Source organism: Nannobrachium achirus, assembly GCF_963921795.1.
Source record: "Nannobrachium achirus genome assembly, chromosome: 16".
Taxonomy (NCBI): Eukaryota; Metazoa; Chordata; class Actinopteri; order Myctophiformes; family Myctophidae; genus Nannobrachium; species Nannobrachium achirus.
This window is the reverse complement of record NC_137823.1, coordinates 24,406,411-24,420,195: the sequence shown is the minus strand read 5'-3', so window position 1 is coordinate 24,420,195 and position 13,785 is coordinate 24,406,411. Positions and strand designations below refer to the sequence as shown.

General features: G+C 42.4%; 1 protein-coding gene across 4 annotated transcripts in view; it reads right to left on the bottom strand.

Annotated features, from left to right (window-relative positions):
* LOC308301402 (unconventional myosin-VI-like) overlaps positions 1 to 7,638 on the bottom strand; it is a 216,719-nt gene extending 209,081 nt beyond the window's left edge. For all 4 annotated transcript variants that reach the window (XM_080745378.1, XM_080745379.1, XM_080745380.1 and 1 more), the window contains exon 1: positions 7,508 to 7,638. The gene's annotated coding sequence lies outside the window, so the exon portion shown is untranslated. The remainder of the gene's footprint in view (positions 1 to 7,507) is intronic.
* Between the last annotated feature and the right edge of the window lie 6,147 nt (positions 7,639 to 13,785).

Here is a 13,785-nt window from a genome sequence, read left to right as displayed (position 1 = left end):
CTAGAGTCAACAGGGATGTCTCACTGCACTAACAGCTGGAGGCACAGCACAGTGACACAAAATAAACTGACTTGCCTGTTCGTTCTGGCTGACAAGCGTCAGTTAAATGCCTCAAATGTGCATGTAGGCCTGTCACAATTATTACATAATCGCCTAATCAAAATTAATTTGAGATCATCACAAATATTTTTGGGGATACAAACAAAATTTCAAACATTTTAATAGTGGAAATAGCCGGTCAACACGCGCAAAGATGATTTTTCTTTTTAAAGTATAAACTTCATGAATTATGCAAGTTAGTTGTCATATACTGTATGTCCTGTGCAACTTTAGTTTACAAACCCTAAAAGCCAAACAAAGATTATTTTTTTATTCATAATGTTCCAAAATTCAACGACAGAAACGCAATTATTTGAGCGACAGTTAATCATCAAGCAAAATGTTATAATCAAGAGTGACAATCCTAAATATGATGGCTAAGAACAGTCTTGCTTTTGCAAGGAAGTGGCACCTGCTTCCAAAGCATGAACTGTTACTGTGTCACCTTTCACAGTCCCAATACTACTCCTACCTTTATTGCCATTTTTCTTTGATCTAATATTCATACTGATCAAGAGAGAAAGTTAAAATGACACGAATATTCATAACCCCACACAAAATCATTGACGTCGAAACAGCAGGCTGTTTCAGCAACAAGCACAGGTAGGCTTACTAGGCTACTGCTTTAACCCTAATGATAGTCTTCAAGAGATAAAGTGGCTGCCAGTGGTGGTTTCAAGTAAAAGAATGGAATTCTACATTTACTTGAGTTAATGTAGGTTTTATAATAATAATCCAAATCTATAAAGTTTTCAAATAATTGTAGTGGAGTAAAAGTACAATATTTGCCTCTGTACAGAAAATGTGAAATACTTCAATAAAGTAAAAGAAATACCTAAACATTTTACAAAAGTACAGTACTTGAGTACTTAGTCACTTTTTACACACACAGAATATTTTAAAAAAATGCACCATTTACACCACTGGTGGCTGCACAATGCACACTGATATTCTATTCTGGACGCAGAGTAATGAAAACCAAGGTTTTCGGCAGCTAACGGCCTTCTTCAGGGTAGTACTTTAAAACACCTTCCAAGCCCCGGCAGAACCCCCTGAACCCCGGTACTGCCGTGCAATCAGCGTTTTATTTATAAACATATTTTAAAAAACAAACACACCAAATGATAAACAACGCGCGCGGGTCGTTCAGTGCAAGCCAGCAGGACGTGCACACACTACGTGTTTGGGCGGCCACTTACTTGGAAGCTGCTGCTGGCTGTATTTCTGCCGTTCATTTGCATGGAGCGAGATGGGGTAATCCGCGAGAAAAAACAGCGTTCGAAAGTACATTACGTCCTCGTCGCACGCACATCGATCTAATTCCATGTATTCCACTCATTCCGAAGCCTTGATTTCGCCTGTCGTCTGGTCGAAAAAGACGAGGGGATGGGCTAAACCAGGCTGCAGCACACACAGTGAAGGGGAACGTAATGGCCGCTCGTGGAGCCAGTGGCAGAGCCAGCCGATGACGTCATCACGTTTCTGACGTGATCCGATTGCACAACGTCTCTTAAAGAGACAGAGCACGACCTGCGACTGTATTTTTCAAAAAATTATGATTAATTTCATAAATTACGGGGAAGTACGGGAATAGACGATTGGCTGATGGGACCCAGTAGGAAGTCCGAGGGAGTGCGGCCAGGCTTAGAAGGTGTTAAAGTTATACCATGTAACTTTTTTTATAAAATAAATCTTAAAATGGTCCTAGCTGTTAAATCGCTAAAGTTTTAGAACCCCCACTCCGTTATTTTCAGCTTCTAAAGCCTTCTCTTTATATGTTTTCTATGATCCCTGCCTGGGACCGGTTTTCGCGGAAAAATTGCGTCATCACACTACCGGCCAATTACAGCGAGGGTTATACACTGCCGGCCAATCACAGCGCAGAACATACACTGCCGGGCTCTCTGGTGGGTTTAGGAAACACGCCTTCAGGAACACTGGAGGAGTCTAGCATGTAACTCCCCAACCGCTGCTCGTAGAAGGACACGGGAGACCTCATTGAAAGCGTCTCGGCGAGGCGAGGCGGACGCGGTGGTCTGACGGCCCGGTCCGCGAGCGAAAAGCGGACGAAAAAAGCAAACGCGACCGCGGTTTGCTATACTGCTACAGACCACCAGTTGAGCAACTTACACAGTATAGCTTTAAGCCTAACCCAGCTAACAACAGCTAGAACGCCTTGGCGTGTCCACACACAGTGCAGTAGCACGTGCGCGCAGACCAACCGGTGTGAGGTAATTACTGTAGCTGAGGCACTGTCTGCCTGGTACAGTGAGTGAGTGAGCCTATAAACTCCATACCAGCAGGCCTTCTGGGGGCCCAAAGGTCACACCACAACACGTGACCCTGCACACAGCAGCAGGGACAGGCTTCTATGTACTCTTTACATCAAGGATCTTCAACAGGGGGTCCTCAGAGTCACTACAGGGGGTCCTCCAAGTATTTGTGTGAAAGAAACGTTTTTCTCCTTTTTAATATTAACCACGTGAACACTAGTGTCCTACTGTCCTTATTCTGAACTTTACCAAAAAAATAGCAGATCTACAAGCTCACAACGCCTCGCAGTGCGAGGCGTTGTGAGCTAGTAGATCGGATATTTTTTGGCAAAGAGGTTTAGTGTAGAGGGGAAAAAGAGCAGGCTAAATACATAGTGAAAGGTCAACTTTATTAAGTATTAATGATTCAAGTGGTTAAATATATGAAAACACAAATTGACATGAATCCAAAATACACTGATGATCGTGCTGTCAAACAATGAATTATATGTATTATGTATGGAATCTATGAACAGGTTGTGGGGGTCCCTGCTTCATCTCTCTCGCAACTAAGGGGTCCTTGGCCTGAAAATGTTGAAGACCCCTACTTTACATGACCATTATTATTGTCACACAAATAATTTGCGATTAACGGTTTAATTGTATTTTATTTGTATTTCTATTCTTTTGTTGAACACATATATGGAATATATGAATAGAAAGGTGCATTTCTGTTTGGATTTTAGGATTTGAAGTTGCACGGGGTTACAAATGACCTAAATATGACCTAAAGAAACGACTGACATATTTAATAACTTTCAGACAGTCTACAAGCTACGACTACAAGGTAGTAGATCTGCTGTTTCCACCCTTTTTGAATTTTGAATGTTTTCAAAATGAAAATATATGAAAATGTATAGAAAAGAATATGACGATTATGCAAAATAATTGGGGCCATCTCAAATAATTGCGATTATGTAATAACTGTGACAGGCCTTTGACTGTGTGTGCGTAGTCATGGTTACAGGTGGCTTACAAACCAGAACTATGGGTGTGGTACCTTTGCATGTTTAGCTAGGCTGAATCACCTGAAAACCACTGGTTCTCAACGTCTGGTCCATGGACCACCAGAGGGTCCAAATGGACTCTTAAGCCCCTATCAGAGTCAGTACCGCGGTGAAGAGCTATCCACCGCGGTGTAGTCTTTTTGAGTCATAAAACTACAACGTTACGTCATTCCTCGCGGTGAAGAGCTTTCCACCGCGAGTCCCGACACATCTCTCTGTTTTTACTTTCAGACAGATAGGCTCTTCACCCCGTTCACTGATTGGTCGATCTAGACCAGTCAGTCACAGTGAATAGGACTTCACCGTGACTGACTATGATGGCCTTCACTTATTTTCTGACTTGAGGTGGAAAGCTTTCCACCTAAAATTTGCGGTGGATAGCTCTTCACCTTGGACTCTGATAGGGGCTTTACGGGTCTGTATAACTCGTCTTGAGTGTTTACAAATGGAACCCCTGGAGAAACTTGAGAAACAAGGACCTACAGTATAAACTCGCAGTCTTGCATCATCCTCTCAGTTCACGTTGAACTCTCATTTCTCACAAGGACCTCTTCTAGCGCCACCATCAGGCCGATTTTTGCAAAACACATTTTTCAACACTGCTCCAACAGATTTTGGCCTAAAATCACGCAAAGCGGTACACAGTATCTCTAAAGTCATGTCATCAACATGGATCTGTCCCCTTTCCCATATTCCCTCCTGATTTGCTACAACTGCCTTCTAAAGTTTGTATATGCGACCTGAGGGTCGCTTATCTCCCGATTAGGGAGTCTTACTGGTTTATATATCAATTACAAATCCAAATAAGCCTAGAATTCAAGGAGATTTGTTTGTATTTGTCACATTCCTGAGCCAATAATATTTGGGCACACCACTCCTTTAAATAGGAAAATCATTAAATAGATGTAATCTGCAGGACAGGTGCCTAGTCCTTGTGATAAATGTCACTACATTATGTATTCAACAATGTTTACCAAAGAATAAAAAGTGCATAACTTTCCAATTGTTTGACTGATCCTTTGCAAATGTTCCAAACTTGTTTCACTTATAATTGTTTGACCTCTGTGTGTGCGTGCGTGTGTGTATTGTCTCTGTCGGGTGGAAACCTCATAGGCCCAAAAACTGTTACTTTTCAAGATTCAAAAAGCAAAAGTAGCACAACACCGCATTTCGAGCCTGCAGATCAGCTACTCTTGATGCTTTAAGAGTGGGACACTGTATGTATGATCAATCGACAAAAAGTTCAAATATGGACATATAGGAAGTTTCTGCCCTGACAGCAATGGTATAGAACAGGGGTCTTCAACAGGGGGTCTGGGACCACTAGGGGGTCCTCAAGAGTTACTACAGGGGGTCCTCCAAATCTTTGTGCGGTAGAAACTTTTTTTTTCGTCCTTTTTTATATTAACCACTTGAACCCTAGCGTCCATATTCGGAGAAATTTAGCCAAAAATAGACGATCTACAAGCTCACAACGCCTCACGCTGCGAGGCGTTGTGAGCTTGTAGATCGGCTATTTTCAGCAAAGAGGTTTGGGGGAAATAGAGCAGACTAAGTACAAAGGGAAAGGTCAAGTTTATTAAGTATTGACTGTTCAAGTGGTTAAATATCTGAAAACAGCACACATTGACATGAATCACTGATGATTGTGCTATGGAATCTATGAACAGGTTGTGGGGGTCCCTGCTTCATCTCTCTCTCAACTAAGGGGTCCTTGGCCTGAAAACGTCGAAGACCCCTGATTAGGAAAGCATCTGGTGTGAAGGCTCTTGACACACAGACGGTGTGTGTAAGGTGAAACTCTTCATCACAGGCACCGCGAGACCGCGGTCTGCCCTGCCAGGCATGACTAATACAGCTCATATTCCACTAATTACAAAGGCACATGGGGGGTGGGGGGGGGACTCAATGGAGGTCCCGGACTCTCCCTGTCTTTACAGTATCTCTCACCCCCAGTAACAGGACACTAGGTGCACGCCCTGCCCCTTCCACTGGTGTGGTGATGATCCGTCTCTGCTAAAGTGAAAGTTCTTCAAAACAATATTCTGGCGAGGTGTAATCGGCATTTGGGCCTGTCACAGTTATTACATAACCGCCTAATCGCAATTAATTGAGATAATCGCAATAGCTTATTTTTAGCACAAGAGATGAACACGTTTCTTTCAAGCTTGTAGATCTTCTACTTTTGATACTTTTGAATGTGAATCCTAAAATGTAACAGTTTGGTACATATGAGGTTTCCACTCAACAGAGACACTTATTCAGATATTTCTGATATTTTTATTTAGTGTTGGTGTACTCAAATAACTTATAAAAAACAAGAGCCATGGTATGGATGGACATGGACTTTTTTTATCAGGAGCGTGGACTCATTTCCATAATGTTGCATACAGGTAAACACACTCGCTGACACCTGCATTCAAACAAAGTGGTATTATAATCGTATAATAACCACGGAAAGATACAAGGAGTGGCCATGGCCATGTCTTTTAGTATTCAACGCTGACAGCAATAACTACTGGTACTGGTGTTAAATACTTTTTCCTGGAAGGACTTTGCTCTCTCTCACTCACTCTCTCACTGAAACTTTTACTGCAGGATGTCAGTAAAGAACAGGACTGCACTTTAGGACAATGAATGCGTGTATCTATCTATGATATGTGGCATAACTTCTTTAACTATGTCAACTCACTCATAAAAACGCTGCTATGTAAAAGAGAGCCCAAAGGTGACATTCTTTTCATAAATGGAGACATACTGTAATGTTGTAGTTTTTTTGTTCTTAGTATTATTATTATTTTCAATTTATGACTCAAAGACGATCCTAAATCCTGTGGCTTTTTAGCCTGACAACTCTTCCAGCAGTAGAACAAAAAAGCTTCAGAGTGATTATATAATCATCCAACCAACTTCAAATGACAGTGTTCACTTGGCCATAAGCTCTCAAAATACATAGTTGGGATTGCATTATGACACATACACTGCTATATAGGGGGCTATTGTAGGGGTTAAGTGCTAGTGTGCCAAATGTAACCGGCTGATATAGGGTCTATTATTTGGTTACATTTTGTAAACTCTCATCATAGGCAGAAATGGACACAACTTGTAACTCTGAGCATGTTCTGTGTGGTAGGGCCTCTCCGAAGAGGCCAATCCCACCACTTAATGGTGTCTCTTTTTAAAACACACTGCCACTGGATTCATCACAAGCACCACAGGCATTATGATGTTTGCATCCCCGATTCAAGGCCTATACAGTATGTAACATGAACAAACAATGGCATATTGACTTTCCTATTGAAAACAGTGCAGCAAGATGCGTACAGTATGTAGCCCATGCATGCGTGCATGGATGGGGGGGGGGTCAACTAATACACGCACGAGTGCATTCTCTGACTGTGCAGCCCGGTGGGTGATGTCTTTCTGTGTTAACTGGACTGGACTGTACATATCGGTGTGTGTGTGTGTATTGTGTAATGAACCTTAGTTGTAGTGATAATGCCAGCAGCAGCATTCTGCTGCTAGAGCTGGCATGATCACTACAACAAGGTTCATTACATAATTGACATGCACCGACCCCGCTGGGGTGGGTGGGTGCTGCTGCCTGTCCCTATTATAGCCTGTTGTTGTCAAAATGAACGCATTATTGTTTTACAAAAAAACCCGGCTTACGTGGTTCTGTGTTGTTCTGCACAGCTTGCATGGATAAAATACAACAATAAATAAATCTCGCTCGTGGAAATCAAACTATAACAAACAGCAAACAACAGCAGAGTGGCTGCTGCTATTGTTTACGACTCTCTTTTCCTCCCGAGTCCCGACCCGAACAATCAATCGCCTCCTCGCTCTCCCTCTCTCTGTCTGTCCCCGGTGAATGTGTGACAAGGCAGGCAGGCAGCCTCCCTGTGTGTGTGAGTCTGCTAAAGCTCCAGCACTACCACAACCACCACCATACCAGGCTAACTAACATCATCACAGTGTGTGTGTGTGTGTCCTTGCTTGGAGAGCCAGGCATTCGTTCCATAATAATGTGTGCGTGAAATCAGGATTTTCGTAAAAATAAAGCCTAGGTAATTGTTGTTACCTTACCTCAATCAGCGATCAACTCGCCCGACGATGGGTCTCCACCCGTCCCCGGCCCGGATCAGATCTAATACAGAATAAGGAGCGAGTTGTGCACTAAGGCTGCTGCTGCTAGCTTATTGCACCGGGGTTGGTTGGTGGAGATCGGATGAGACGGAGCTCTCCTAGCAGTACAGCAAGCAGCAGGCTGGGCCAACCTCCTCCCTCCCTCCCTCCTCCTCCACCTCCTCCCAGTGGCGTCAGTTCAGCAAAAGCTAAAGTATGGCAACATGACTGGTGTCTTGCAAAGACACCAGTCATGCTGCCAAGCCTGCCATACCTTAGCAACAGGCACGATGAAAAGTACATTTTATTATTTCCCCCCCTGTAGCCAAGGTATGGCAGCTGCCATAGCTTGCCATACCCAATTGACGCCTCTGCCTCCTCCCATACTCTCCTCCTCGGTGCGACTCCCTCGCAAGTCTATGGGAATTGCAATCGTGACGTCACGCGCACCGTGTAAAACCCAAAACAATAGCGTGTGTTTCCCACTTGGAGGCGCTGTTGCGCAGGTTGGGCGATTTGTCCAGCGATTGGTGGTGGTGCACTCTTTATCCATGGGCATTTCAGCCATCAGGGCCAGTGGCCAGTGGGGTGGTATTCATGGAACTGAACTGACCAGGTCAGGTGACCTTTCATACTAGTCACACATAACACTGATAGTTTTACTTTTGTTTTGTTTTTGTAATTATAATGAATGTATTATTTATGTGTCTGTGTGAATCTGTGCATTTTCAGAAAACTGTTAGGATTTAGAACATGGGGGGGACCCACTGCTCACTTCAAACTGTGTTAGATTTTTTTCTTTAAACCAGGGGTCTTCAACGTTTTCAGGCCAAGGACCCCTTTAGTTGAGAGAGACATGAAGCAGGGTCCCCCACAACCTGTTAATAACCTGTTAAAAAAAACCTGGTGTACAAGATATTAGTATTACACTACACCACTAAGATACCCATGTACCTGGCAAAATACTTTATAAAGGTTAAGGATGTCTATAATTACAACACCAGAGGCAGCCCCACAGATCACGTTCAACCCAGAGTCACCAAAGGGTCAAACTCATTCTTCTGCTATACCACAAAAATGTGGAACGCCTTACCGAAGGCCTTAAAGGAGTGTGGATCACTAGCATCCTTTAAAATCGCCCTGAAAAACCACTTACAGGCAGCAGCAGTTTGCAACTGGTAAAAACAAACATAGCCCAGCCCTACCCTCCCCTGACCCCTCTTTGTATTTATCTATACTGTATGTTTTTATTTTTTTATTTTTAAATTGTTTCCCCCTTTTTTTTCCTGACTATACTGTGTTCTAGCCGTCTGTCATTCAATGTTATATGAGATACTTCAATGGTTTCCTATGGAAATAAGCTTAGTCTTTTCTAGGATCTCCTTTTAGTAGACCTTGTACCAGTGAACTGTACCGTCATGAAACTGTACTTTTTCCTATGCAAACTTCTAACAATCAATCAATATAGATTCCATATCACAATGACGGCACAATCATCAATGTATTTTGGATTCTTTAACCGTCAATACTTAATAAACTTGACCTTTCATTCTGTACTTAGTCTGCTCTTGTTCCCCTCTACACCAAAGCTATTTGCCGAAAATAGACAATCTACAAGCTTGATCTGAGCTTGTAGATCTGCTTGTAGATCTGCTATTTTTGGCTAAAGTTCTCCGAATATGGACGCTAGGGTTCAAGTGGTTAATATAAAAAAGGAGGAAAAAAGTTTCTATCGCACAAAGATTTGGAGGACCCCCTGTAGTAACTCTGAGGACCCCCTAGGGGTCCCGGGCCCCCTGTTTAAGACCCCTGCTTTAAATCCTTGAAAAATGAGTTATCATTGTGATAACGGAACGTGATGTATACCACATTAGTTCCATTGATCTGAGCTGGAACACAATTGATCGACAGATCCTTTAAATGAACATGCTCTGAAAAAGCACACGGCCCACCCAATGTCCACTTAACACGGCAGCCACATTAAGTGGTCAGATGGGTGGGAACTGGGAACTTACTGTAAGTGAACACTTTCTAGACGTTTCAAGTGGGCCCTGATCCAGTCATTCTGCCGTGCAGCCAGGGGCGTCACAACGGGGGGGAAAAGTGGGACTGAGTTACTAGGGCCCAAGGTGGAGGGGCCTGGAATTATTTTGTACTTTAGCTATTGATGAAAAATAGCAGATATACAAACATTTGTAACTCAAATTTTGCTTCTGGGGGGTCCCTGGAAATCAACATTTTGAGATGGGGGTCCATGGCCAAATACATATCATTTTGGGGGTCCTTCACATGATACATTTTGATCACCACTGACAGAAACATACCGGTAGGTTTTTCAAAAAACCTTAGAAGGATTTGAAATATTCAAAGACTTGCACAAGTTTTCACGATTTTTCAAAAATGGCAGATCTACAAGCTTGCAGCGTGGCACTCGGTGCCGCGCTGTGAGCTTGTATATCTGCTATTCTTCAATAAAGTACCCAGGGCCCACAATTTGGTGCGACACCCCTGCATGCAGGGTTCGGATTGGTTCCTAAACGATTACCTCTGAAAGGAGTAGTTCACCCCCAACATTTTGTTCCTATCGATTACTCACCCCATGCAGACTTGAATTCATGGATATGTCTTTGTTTTTGTTGCATTCTTAATAAGCCAATAATTTGAGGAGACTCAATTTGTGTCTTCATTACAGGGAACAAAGCAGGCTCTTTGTGTCTCCATAGGGAACCACTGCTGGTCATCAAATTATTGGCTTAGGAAGTCTGAAGTCTAGGGTGAGTAATCGATAGGAAAAAAGTATCTTTGGGGGGTGAACTATCCCTTTAACGGTCCGATTCCTTAACGGTTCCCTTTAGCGATTCCTATAGGGAGTTCTAGATCCTAAGGGGTCTGCAAGAGAGCGTACAAATGGAACCAAATGTTGCACAGAATGCACACTCTCAGAGTTATGGTGGTCCATGAAATGTAAAAGTTTGGGAACCACCGGTATTGCATGGCAGAAGTCCACAACCAGCTCTGATGTGTGATCAAAAAAGGGTTCCAGTAACAGTAGCAAATGTGATGGAACCGATCCCGGTTCCTCAATTTTGGATCCGATTTTTCCCATCGAGGTTTCCAAAAATATTTACATCAATTATTTTAAGCCTAGAACCAAGCCATCCAGAATCCTGTTGATTCATGACCATAAAACATTTGATTCTGTGAAAAACGTAAAACAAAGTGTATTTATTAAATATAGAATATGATAAAAGTATTAATATTATTATCTGTCTTCATAGAATCAAATGTTTTATGATGATGAATCAGTAGGATCCTGGATGGCTTGATTCTAGGCTTAAATCTCTATGGCAGGGTTCTTCAATGTTTTCAGGCCAAGGACCCCTTAGTTGAGAGAGCGATGAAGCAGGGACCCCCACAACCTTTTCATAGATTCCAGTTTCATCGTTTGACAGCACAATCATCCTGTATTTTGGATTCATGTCAATTTGTGTTTTCTTATATTTAACTTGAACCGTCAATATTTATAAACTAGACCTTTCACTCTGTACTTGGTCTGCTCTTTTCTCTGCCGAAAATGGCCGATCTACAAGCTCACAATGCCTCGCAGATGTGCTATTTTTGGCAAAAGTTCACAGAATATGGACACTAGGGTTCAAGTGGTTAATACAACAAACGTTTCTATCGATTTGGAGGACCTGCTGTAGTAACTCTGAGGACTCCCTGTTGAAGACCCCTGCTCTATGGGAAAAACTAATGGGTTCTGGATGGATGGAACGAGAAAATGGCCGCTGCTGCTTTATGCCCTATAGCAGGGTTTCTCAAAGTTTCTCAAAGTTACTTTGATAATATTTGGAATGTATCAATATCACTTCAGTTTAACCACTTAGACCCTCAAGACTTCATGCATTCTTTTTTCAATCTACACCAAATGCCTTTGCCAAAAATTGCTGATATACTGATCACAAGATCAGCTATTTTGAGTCGAATGTTCCCCCCTGAATAGGGATACTGGGGTTCAAGTGGTTAAACGTCAAGTATAAAGTTATTCAATCTGTCATGATGGAAACAGAATAGTCTCTCACGGTTTCCTCATGACATTCTGTATATTCACAAAGTGTAAAACTAAGACGCCTCAGAGCGACATGCCAATTCTTGGCCATCTGGCCAGTGATGTAAATCGGACCAGTTACCCATATATGGAGACCCCTGGAACCCATATATGGAGATCCATGTTCTGTATTTTGAGATATGCTGTGAGAGCCCAAACATTCTTACTCATTTATTCGTTATGTGAAGTCCTATGACATCTATGACATCTGACATCATACCCTTTTATGCCCATAGCCATACATGGAGATCCCAGCCACACAGATATGGGCTGTCTTGGCCATCTGTCTTAGCCATATATGGATTCAGTTAGTGTGGTATGTGGCCGATGTGGCCTCCATATATGGGCATTCCCATATTAAGTCCTGTTAGATATGGTCTTAATATTGATGACATCAGGGAACTCCATATATGGGCATAAAAGGGATTCTGTTAGTGTGACATCAAAGTGAAGCCAGAGCGTGATGTCAGAGCGGCAAACCCATTCTGTTCAGAGTGGTTCCCCTGACATCACAGTGACATCAGACTCGCATGATGTCAGAGCGACAAACCCATAGAACCACAGTGTCAGGCAGACAGAGATACATAAAAGTAAGGTACTGTAAAGTAATAATAACAGTTTAATTCAGGGGTGTCATGGATGAAAACATTATTTACAGGGGTGACCTGAGCCAAAATGCCAATGTTTGAGAACCTCTGCCCTATAGTGCCGTGCAGCCTAGATACTGTCTCCCATACAGCTTGAGGCATGTGAGACAAACTGGGGAGTCAGGATCACAGTTCAGGGTTTCTCCAATGTGTGGTTCGGGGACACCCCAGGGGTCCCGGGAGGGGCTCCATGTGGCTCTCCAGCCAAATGAATAATAATTCAACTAGCTTGTAATAATAACGATACAAAGTGCTTCAAAATCACCACCTATATTGGTAGGACTCTCATGTATACTTTCTATTCTATACATGAATCAAAATCATCGTTTCAAATCAGGGTCCCAAAGAAAGAATAATTAGTCATGGGGATCCATGACCTTTTTTTGAAAAGCACTGACCTAGTATTTAGAGGAGATAGAAAGAACAAGAAAGGTTGAGTGCATGGTAAAAAGGCCTCCATTCAGTCCAAACATTGCAGAATACAAATGCAAAAGAACCATCTTATAATTGCCCACAATCTTTTGCCTCAATTGTAGGCTACTATTTGATTTGATTGATGACTTTGTTTCATTTCATATTAAAATACAATAAACTTCTTTATATTTAATGTGGTGAAAGTTGCACACATTCTTGCTGACCAAACCACCAAACCAAAACTTCAACATAAAACGTGAAGAATTCGCAACGGTCTGTGTAGTAAGAGATATTTGCAATGCTATACCGCTCTAGATGCCAGTACATGCTTTCACCTTGGGAATGTGGCGTGAGACAAAACAAAGTTTAAGAATTCATGAGTCTTCCCAAATCACAAACCGCTCATCTCCTTGGCCTAACTTTCCACACCAAAACATAATTCAAGAATCCATTAATGTTTCATTGGGCAGTAATATAAAACTGAAGTCCCCTCCCAACAGTCTATACCAGGTCGTAAGTGGATAGCAGTAGGATGAGTGTGTTTCATTATTGAATCACCTGAAAGACCTTGTGCCATACTGCCCACTTCTATGGAACCTAAACTACAACACAAAGTGAGGCATAACATGAATGTCTGCCATACTAATTAAAGTCCCAGCAGCTAGGTACACCCAGGATTAAAGCTGTAGTTGGTTAGTAAATAGACATAATTGGAAATGTTAAAGGTGTTATATCTCAAGAGACATTTTAAAATATGGGGGAAGATTGTGACACATACAATCTGTAATTGCTTACTTAGAGATGTTATTACCTGCACCAACAGAGTGCACAAGTACTGCGTTCGGTGTATCTGTCCATTCTGTTTGTTTACACCTAGCCAATCAGGGACCAGCATTCCTGGTGAAGCCACCAACAGTCAATGAGGTACCAGCATTCTTGGTGACGTCACCATCAACAAGTGCGACCTGATACAAATAACAAGGGGCGCTCTGCTGAGCACCATGAGTGCACGAGACGCAAGTTGCCACCTCGACAGAGTGCAGTCTAGTTTCATACTGTGTTGATGAACT